Raw genomic sequence first — 11,414 nt, forward strand, 5'->3', positions numbered from 1 at the left:
TGAACATATGCTATTTTAATGCAGTGAAAATAAGTATTGATATGATTACAACAGTTCATGATCTGATGATCATTTTGAAATTCTCAACTCACCCTGAACAATACAAAAGAAGCCACATCAGTTCAGACAAACAGTAAATATTGACTCAGCTCCAACTGAACAGTGGTTCATTAGAGATGTTTTACTCCACTCACTCCCATCCTACCATGCCTTCTAAACACTTCTTTACAATTCTTTAAACCAGACTGACCCCCATGTTTTAATTCATGCTTAACCCTTTCGGCGCCAAATATTTCTCACAATGTACAGCTCAGCACCAAATATTTTCCGGAAAATATCCAAAAACAATGGCAAAAATTGTTGACTAAAATCGCCTATGGCGGCCTGTCTGCACGTCGACTTCAGTCGCCTACAGCGCCGAAAGGTTTAAATGACACATATAGTTCTTTAATTCCAATGCTTAATTCATTATGGTCAAGCAGATGTATTGGTATTTTCCTCTTTTAGGTATTTTTTTTTTTAAAAATGATAAGTATAATTCTGCTGTTGAAACAAATGAATTCTCTAGGAAACATCATATCAACTAACAACTCCCTGCTTACCCAAGTTAAACAGGGTACCAAGATCAAATTACTCACCAAAAATACAGAAGATAACCAGCAATATTACAGTCAAAAAATCCATTTTCTTGGCTTTATCTGGTTACTTTTCTTAAACAGCAACAACGAAACACCTTCACAAATTTGTTTTCATTTTCTGCAATAAGAAGGGGGAAAGAGTTTAACTCTGTTTACATACATGCAGTAAAATATTAAAGTCTGCTTTTTCCAACAGTTCAAATTTAATTTGAGTAAAACGTTACCTCACATATAATGATTACTTTTATTATCATTTATTTCTAAGATATATTTTTGAGAATTCATCTTATCCTAGAAAATGTCAAAAATCATTTTAAAAAACTGCTTAAATAACATCTTTAAGAGAATAAAAGTGGAATTATAATCCTGTCAACTTCAAACAGCATATTTTGAATGCTAGTCTGTTGATCACTAAGGGACAGCTTTTTCCAAATATAAAAAAATCTATTTACTAAAAACACAACTATGAGGATGGTAAGACAAGCAGACAAGGCAGGTGGTCAGATAAGGTGGGATGGACATGTCTTCAACAGATCCATCACACAATAAAATATGTAACAAATACTATATTTCTCTTGTAATAACCGTGCTGGAAATGGACTTGGGAGGGGAAAGGGGATAATTAGAGGAAAGTCAGGTTGTTGGTGAATTCTGGTAATTTTCATTAAAAAAATTAATCTTGAAAGGCCAAAAGGCAGTAATAGTTGATGTAAAAATAAATAAATGAATAAATAAATTAATTTTTTTTTTTAATTTATTTATTTATTTATCATGACATAAATATATAACACAGTCACAATCACTTGATCTGAATTTGTTTGATAGGACATGTACAGGCACTGTGTAGTTGACACATTGAAACATGTTACCTTCACCACAGGTCATCACCTATAACTATATATCCTAGTTCAACAGATACATACGGATATAGCTACTGTTAGTGGTATTTATAACATACTGTAAGTATCAGTATCTGTACAACAGTACACAAAACAGTCTTCGAAACAATCTGACTAGATTTAGACCTAAAGAGTTTCAAATTTGAATTTTTTTTAAATCCTATGAAAACTCCTTGGTTAAGATAACAACATTTTGATGAATGATTTGATGTTCAGGGCTAGAGTTCTTAACCAGATAAATGTAAATATACAGGTGTGGAACACATGTCAATCACATTCTAATACAATTGACAGACTTATGTGAGTAAATGGCAGATAAACAAGTCATACAGTCTATTGCATTCACATCCTGGTAGTTTTTTGATGCTTTAACAGCCATTAAAGCTGTATAAAAACTAAATGATCACCAAAAGGAAAAGACAAAAATTATCTTTGGTTGTCTTACAAAGGTGATCTCTTTACTGAGGTAGTCAATCTACTGAGGTGGTCTCATTACCAAGGTGATCTCTTTACTGAGGTGGTCAATTTACTGAGGTGGTCTCATTACCAAGGTGATCTCTTTACTGAGGTGGTCAAGTTACTGAGGTGGTCTCATTACAAAGGTGATCTCTTTACTGAGGTGATCGATTTACTGACGAGGTCTCATTACCAAGGTGATCTCTTTAGTGAGATAGTCAATTTACTGAGGAGGTCTCATTACCAAGGTGATTTCTTAGTGAGATAGTCAATTTACTAAGGTGGCCTCTTTAAAGAGGTGGTCTCTTAAAAAAGGTGATCTCTTTACATACATGTAAGAGGTCACCTGAACAAGACTGCCTCTTTATTGAAGTAGTCTCTTTACTGAACTTGTCTCTTACAGGGGGGAACTCATTACTGAGGTGGTACCTTTACTGATGTGATCTCTTAACTCAGATGGTATCTTTACTGAAGTGGTCTCTTTACTGAGGTGGTCTCTTTAATGAGGTGATCTCTTTACAGAAGAGGACTCTTTACAGAATTGATAACATAACATACCAGATGTGGTATTCAAATGGAGGTATTCTATTTACAGAGGGTTATATCTTTAACAGTAATGGTCTCTTTACAGCATCAGTCTCTTAACAGGAGGTACATTTAACTAAACAGAAATGGTCACTTTACAGAGGTAATATCTAGATACAGAGATCATTCATTTGTGTAGTTATCATAACAGAGGTGGTCTCTATACAGTGAAGAATTCTTACAGGTTGTCTCTTCACAGACGTATAAAGAGTTCCCGATAATAGGGTAAAAGCTAATTTTACAGTAAACAGCCTGGCGGAGACAAGACAATGATAAATAAACTTTTAAGGGCAGCTTGATAATTGTGGCTCCTTGAAAAGATCTGACTATACCACATACAGGTCCAATTCAACTAAAAAGGTTTTTTTCCAGTAACCGTGATAAACCAAGTTACCTGGTGAAATATTTACACCTATAGCTAGGATTCTGGAATGTACACTTAACAATACAGGTTTTTTAATGGTGTAGCACAGACATGCTTTAAGCCACTACAGTCTATCTAATTTTTGTAACAGTATCACTGGGATGTTGCAGTTTCTCAGCCCCTGAGGTACATGTTGTGTATAACAATGTTGTACATACAGTGTTTGTACTGGCGGCCTTGAACTCAATTGAAATGCTGCTTGGGTTATTTTAGTTTGATGTATACAAGGTAATGCTTATAGTCAATGCCAATCAAACTGCATTAAACACTGGGCCTGCAGCATTCACCTGGTATACAAATACACCAGCCAAATACCATGCCTCTTGGCGTTTTAGTACATGAGACAAAGTCGTTCAAATGTTTTAAAGAGATATTCTGCCCATGTTGCAAAGATATTTTTGTTGTTCTATTCATTTTTAATGTCTCTCTTATGACTATTCAAATTATTGTTAAAATATCCTTCTGGTGGTCACGTCGGACTGGCGAAATTGGCGGAAACACCTCCTGATCAGTTTAAAACTGGAATGTGTAAATATAGCATGTTTATCGTGTGATCATTTTGAAAGGTAGACTGTAAAAACAAATATATCAGTTGTCCACTGCATCTTCGTTCCTTTTTCACTGGTTGTACTCTTCCATAAATTGCTGCCAACTCTCAAACTGTTTCCCAATTGTGATTTGGTCTTACCTATTTCAACTTTCTCTTCTTTTTCTATGGCATAGAAACTGTTTTCTTTTGCCCTAAACGTGTCTCCGTGGGAGTCGTCATTTCCATTAGTTTACAGTGTATTGCGCAGCAGGCGCAAACCTGTTGTCATGTCATCAAGGCAGCATGAACATTTGTAAACAGATCTAGCTAGACCTAAATGGAATTTCTTCAAATAAATAACGAAAATTTATTTTTTGGGGGAAACTGGGTTGTGCGATATCCATAAGAATTTAAGTAGATGCTTTTGTACAATTTTCTCAAAAAAGCACCATATGAAATCCTACCTTGGGCAGAATATCTCTTTAATAAATTTGACCCCTGTGACCTTGTACTTAGGTCAATATACTTTCTTTTTGCAAACTTTGTCAGGCTTCATCAACGGAACATATCACCCATATATCATGCCTCTAGGCCTTATAGTTCATGAGAAGATGTCATTTAAAGGTTTAAAGATTTTTGCGGGGGAAATCCAGACATGCGATTTCAATAAGAATATAAGTACATGCTATTGCACAATTTTCTCAAAAAGTATCTTATGAAATTCTAACTTCTGCGAAATAACCCTTTAACAAATTTGACCCCTGTGACCTTGAACATAGGTCAAAGTTATTTCTTTTCACAAACTTTGTCTGGTTTTATCCTTGGAACATACCAATATCAAAACATTTGGTCCATTGGTTATCATGAAGAAATTGTTTAAATGAAGAAGTTGGCGTAAGATGACGGACAGACCATAAATACTGTTCCACAGCATAAGCCACTTGGCCCTTGGGGCAAGATGAGCTAAACATTAAAATGTTTATAAGGTCCTGTGCAGGTGCTCTGTCCCTCATGCAATGTATTTTATATAAATTTCCCTATACCTGATGAAATAAAACAAGCACCCTTCATGTTCTACCCTACCAAAATGTTTTATACCTACATGTAACCTATATACTTAACTATTGTCCAAAGCCTTCAAAATTGGGAATTTGTTTTTTGAAGAGATCAAAAAAAATTCTTCCTTAAAAGTAAAATTACTATAAAATTTGTTTTAGGAAATGTATTTGTGTTTGTTTTAATTTGTTATCTTATATATATATAAAAAATAAGTTTTTCCAAAACATCACTGGACCATTGTAATAAAATCTTTAAGTCAGCATTACTGACTGTAGCACTATAGCATTTCAGACATAAGAAATCTAGACATGCATAGACATATATTTTGGTGTCTCCATAAGCACCTGTACTTATATGACCCTGGTTGTCACAAGTTTGTCATAATAGATACTTGATATCTTTTTGCTTTGATATAAAGGTGAAAAGTTATCGATATCTGAAATGCAATGAATATTGTCCCCTGTTTGTAGATACACTGTACCTGTTTTTCTCTGTTTAGCACCTGAAGTTTCAGTATACCATTACATACTACATAGATAATTGTTTTCTATATATATGATGACAGCAGCAAGTTTTCAAGACAGTCATTTTATTTTGTTTTTCCTTTACTACATCACCTCCTTCCATAAATCATTTTTAATAATATGACAAAATATTATTTGGGAGCCCTCCAATTCAATAAATGTCAAATTTTTTTTCACATGATCTCGTTAAAAATAGAGTTAAATAACACCAATCAATTTAATGCTGCATATAATATTTATTGTACATACATATAGACTTTCACAGGTGTATTGTAGACCCATGCTTTATAATTTACGTACAGGTATAAATAAACTTAACATTTTAAACACAACTTTTTGTATCTCTTCATTAAGTATGTAATATGACTCAGTGCTCTAACTACACGGAGTCTGTGCTCATTGACACTTTTTTAGTTCCTACCTTTTAATAACAGTATGAGAATATGTACAAATGTAGATAAATACTTTTGTGAATCTATCACGATGTTATTTATCATAATCTCCAGTCCAGAGACTAAATACAATGACCACTTGCATGCACCAGCGCACTTTGTATATATCAGTTACATCTTTAAAACTATAACTGAAATATTAAAATCCATCAAATACTATAATTTTTTTTTTATAAACATTATACTACTTAATGGCTACTTTCGAATTCTGTACCATAAAACCAAAATCAAAGTTATAATGATTATAAATTTGTTTGTGCTAATTTACCAACTCATGAGAGTCATTTATGACAGCTGATTATCAATAGATGGAACGACGTAATACTGGTACAGTCGTTTGGGACAGGTAATACATCTAACGACACATAAAAAAATATCCATCATATTTTGACTCATTTATCACACAAGAATTTTTAAATGTGTTGTTGTGTGTCTCTGTATATACATACAGTGCGAAAGGAAATTAACAATACATTTCTATACAAATAAGATTGACACTAATACTTAATATCTAACAAGTTCACGACCCTGATCAGACTGGTAACAAAGCTTAATCACATTTCTTTAGGCCCTGTACTGAGTTTTTAATGTATGTGGAGTATGTGGGTACCTACTTCTATCTGTCTAAAACAGAATCATATTATATTTATCTTAATATTTCATATGTCTATTTATGAGTACTTATGTCAGTGAATAAAACAGTACATCACTATACTTTAAAACGACTGTCATGGTTTTTCTAAGTTATTCAAGCAATTAATCAAGATATGGAATCAGGTGCAAACACACTGTGTAATATACATTTAGATCCAGTTCATTACCTGTGATTTATGTCAAATTGAACATCGGAAACAAAAACTGACAGAGTCTTATAACAATTTTTGCGAAGAAAAATGAAATGACCCTGTATGTATAACATATACAACAGATGTAGATCTGAATTACACAAACATTCCAAGTAATAGGATCCTACATTTAGTTCCTGTCTGAAAGTAAGCCCAACAATCGATTGTTGTTCAATAAAATTACAAATATTATTGCATTGTCATGTAATAAGCCCACCCCCTGACTTTCATTTAAAAAAATGCAATGCCCTGGACTTTTTGCAGGATAAATACAGTAAACATAATATTGTATGATATAAATAACACAATATGTTGCCAGCTGCAGAGCTTTGTTGTTTAAATCTCTACGGAGGGATGGTGCCAATGTCAGGTGGGAAAATTTTGAGGGTATTAAGTTGGTTACTGTGGTGTGAGTATGAATACCTACAGGTATGCAGGGTGATTAAAAATGACTGGACTGTATGTATACATAACAGTTAACTAGTGATGGGAAATTGGTTAAAATCCATAACTGGTTAATGTTTATAATCAGATAGGTTTTCTGATTAATTAATTACATAATCGGTGGACCGTGTGTTTAACATTCATCAAAATTTCATGCATTCTTTGTAAAGGGAATATTTTCTCTTTTATAATTTTAACCTGAAATATTTCATTTACCTAAGATTTGCATAAGAAAGAATATCAGGGGCAATGGACATCTCTATAATGCATAATAAAAATTTTGTTTTTCTAAAACACAAGAAATACTAAGGTACTGATAATCAATTACGAAAAATTACAGTTGATTATATTATCAGATGAGGTTAAATGATAAAATTCTCAATTTTACCAGATCATCGCTCAATCACTACAATATAACAGTTAAAATTCTACAGGAGGATCTGGGTCTAGGTCCTGATTTAAGACTCTGCTGTGAAACTTGTTGACAGAAAATACTCAACTGAACCTACCCAATTACTGGTACCAAATGATTATGTCGCAATTAATTTCCTCTACATATATAACCACAAATTTCATAACAAGAAAAATAGATTCTTATATAGTTAACTGACCTGAATTCACAGGTGAATATGTTACAAGTAGATATGTTATTTGTCTGAGATTCCACTAAACAGATACAGATATGAGTATATTTCCAGACATGTGTTTTTTTTAATCAATCTGCACTAATACGTCGCTAAAACATTATTTTGTGTGACTATTTATTTGTATAAAAACAACATGACATTGCAAAGATCAAGACACATTCTTGCACTTTTCCTACTAATAACATTTTAAGCAGAACATGTAAACATTATATCATGTTCACAAACATAAACATTGACACCTGTATAAGCATACACATCATTTGTATGGATTTTTTATTAAGCGACCATCGTGACTTAAATACCAACCAAAAGACTAAAATAGCAATACGTCCTGGGTTTTAATTCAAACTTTGTCAATGGCCACGAGTGACCTTCGAATGAATCTGTCAACACTTTAATTATTCAGAAATACAGCATAATTTTTGTTTTTAAGATTAGAAAAAGCATTGTTATTTTCTCACGGTCGGTATATAGTGAAGTTAAACCCACTGATTTGTTGATCACAGTTTAAGATCTGAATACTGGATGGGTGGTTAGATATACACAGCATACCAATATATGTAGATAGCCCAGAGCTATTTTTACTGGTAAGGGACCAGATAATAACAGTGTTCACCTCAGAATCATTATGTCGGGTGGACACTAAGCACTGCAGTCGTTACATTAGACCCACATTCAAGAAATACGTCAACATTTATGCTGAGTCAGAAACACTATCTACCTGTTTAGAAAGAAGCAATGCAAAACCAAGTTGTCCCTGGTCATGGATATATCTCTAAATATTTGGGGGAAAAAATAGTAGCAATACCAATTACTAGGCTTTCTAATATTCATTACCTGGTTAGAGAGTTTACTATTCCATCATGGAGTGATATATTGTGTAAAATAAGTAAAATGTAGTTTATATCATGAAACATTTCATTTCCCTAAAACGGACTTACTTCTGATGATACATAATTCCCTGAAGGGTCATGTGTAATGTTATAGGTGTTGTATATGTCAAGCATTTACATCGGGTACTGTATACGTATATACTATGTTAAAGCTAACTGCCTCTAAGCTTAAGGAGTGTCGGGTGCACTGACTCGGAACTCTGTCATGTTCAAGGTGAGATAGAGGGGTCAAAAAAATGAAGTAGTATTGAGTGAACAGTATAGTAGTTGACACAGAAGATTCGTCCCTCAGGCCATGAGCCAGTGTCTGGGAATAAGCCTTACCGATGATACCTTGAGGTACTGCTGGTCAGTAGCTTATACCAACAAACATAAATATCCATACAACCTGCAATAAGCCCTTCCTGACTTTATATCAGAGGTAAATAAAAAGCGTGTAGGTCACTGAGCTTAAATTTCGAAGAAGAAATGTGGTATCAAAGGACATTATACACCCTGTAGCTTTATGCATACACAGACCGTGGTCTGGGGTTAGAATTAATTCTGGGTTTTTTGCCTCATAATTTCAACTTCCCTACAATTTTTCAATAACCAGGGTATTGTGAAAACTACTACATTTAATAACTTTGTACATGTCCACTAGCCATATAATATTAACTTCTCTGTAACTTTTCTACTACTCAGAAACCTGGTTATGTTATTACTGTTTCCTTGCCTGGTATGTCCAACAGGTTTTGTCCCACAAGCTTCAGAAAAAAAAAGTTTTTGCTGCAAAGAAAGATCAAGATTTTCTCTTTCTTAAGCTTGAAGAACTCCATGATAATTAATCCAACAAGAAAACTCTCTACCTGGAGAAATTTCATGTTCATATGTATTTAGCAGTTCATCTTCTAAGCTTCAGAAGGATACCTAATGGTATACAGAGGTCTCTTAAAAAGTGGTAAACAAATAAACAACGAAAAGCACTAACACCTGAAGCCAGCCAGGCCAAAAGTACATTCTACTTTCTTCTATTAGCTTAAAAAAAAAACAGAAACATGTCGGTAATTCTGTAGAACAATGTAGAATATACAATTGGCCAGCTTGGATTTAGGAGTTGGTGTTCTTTTGATTTTTAGATGTTTCCATGATAATTTATCAATAGTAGATCCAAATATAGAAAAATAGAATATTGAATGTGCATTAGTAATTTCTGTAGGATTTTTTCTAGTGAATCCAGAACATAAATTCCGAATTGATGAGTTCCAATACTATCAGATATAGTGAGTTCTTAAAATTTGTGAGACCCACCAGAAAAGCAAGAATCCAGGACTCAAATAAATCGGAGTTTTAAAAATCACTATGCATGCATGCAACATATATTGCAGGCTAGTTACTGCTTAATTAATATATATGTTTCATGAACACTGAACAAGCTTTAAACTGAAAATCTGGATATGTTTTCTACAACAACAAATTTATGGGTTTTCCTTTTTCTCAGTGAGCCAATTAAGTCTCAATTTGAAAATAATATGTAATTTAAAAAACATTCACGAAAACAAATTTTTATATTACTAGTTTTTTCAACTAAGAAGATTTTTTTTAGGGGGGAGGTTAAAAATATAATTTCATGAATATTTCCTAAAGCAATCAGGATATATTTAAATAATAAGCCCACACATATATATTGTTTTTTCAAAAGAGCTACAAACAAAATGCTATTTCATTGTCCTAGGACCATTTATTTGTAGTCAATGATGTGGGTAATCCAGTCTGGGTTTTTTGTCTCAATAATTCAAAATATCAGCTTGCTTGCTCCTCCACCATATAAATAAAGAGATGGAAAAATCAGTTTCCTATTATTTCTTGAAACAAACAAGTGCATGTACACATTCTCTTAAAGTGCTTGTATTTCCTCTAACCTGTTCACCTGACATTAGACATTTTCACAGACTGTTGATATCAACACATTTAATGTCTTGTGTTTAAAATATTGTAAGTACAATTACCATAAATAAATATATATTACAAATAGATTTGTATGGTCAATGAAGTAACGGCGAGTATGAACAAGAAAACTGTCAAAATTAAATATCCCGATAATCCCTTCTGCTGCTTGACTGCAGATGGGCGGCCCTGTATAATCAGTAAAGTGTAATGTTTGAAATCGCTATTTCCCCGTATATATGTGATTGTAGATTTTCTTTTTTCATCTAAAACATTTTCATGAATATATATCTGTAGATGAAAACTGCAGAAGGAAAATTAAGTTGATTTTATTTTTTAAAAAAGAAAATTAAAAACTTGGTCTTATAATATTTTTGAAACGTATTTACAGTTTCTTTTCACTAATTTTAAAAGCGGGACATGCTGGAATATTGGTAAAGCCCTGTATTAAATATAATTTTGTTCAATTTCCAGTTCACTAAACCGGATAAAACAATGTTGCATTAATATTGCGTGTTATTAGTTTGTTATATAATTTAAATAGAACTAACTCTCATGACCCCAATTTTAAACAGGTGCGTAATTCTTCGCTTAAGGAGTGTTACCAAAATAGTGCATACGTACAAGCAATAAATAAAGTTATCATTCCAATTACCAAATCACGTAGACAAATAAACAATAATTATTAAAGATTAAAAAAAGAAGATTTACCTGGAATTGCACACTATGCCTGTTTACATCGCATGACCTGGAAATAACCTGACTTTTTCTGACGTTAACATTTTCAACATGACACTGATGGAAGTTCCTGTTTGAGCTAAAAGCTGCACATTGTTCGTGTTAGTAGAAGGGAAGTAACTGCGCGAAGAGAAAATAATCAAAACCAAATACCTTGCCAACACGTTGTCAAATAAGGTGCTGTTTTACCTAAACATATTTTGATTTACCTCACTTGTTCGCATGAATGGCAGAATGGAAAATATTTGTCTGCATGGAATAATTCTGTGAGATTGTTTTCGCTGTTTGTCCCGCTTTACCTGTCCTCGAGTGCTTTTATGTTCTCGTAAACGATAACAAAACGTAACGTGGTTTC

This window comes from Ylistrum balloti, unplaced genomic scaffold (genome assembly GCF_031769215.1).
Source record: "Ylistrum balloti isolate Yb309-2 unplaced genomic scaffold, AGI_CSIRO_Ybal_v1 Utg370416, whole genome shotgun sequence".
Classification (NCBI taxonomy): Eukaryota; Metazoa; Mollusca; class Bivalvia; order Pectinida; family Pectinidae; genus Ylistrum; species Ylistrum balloti.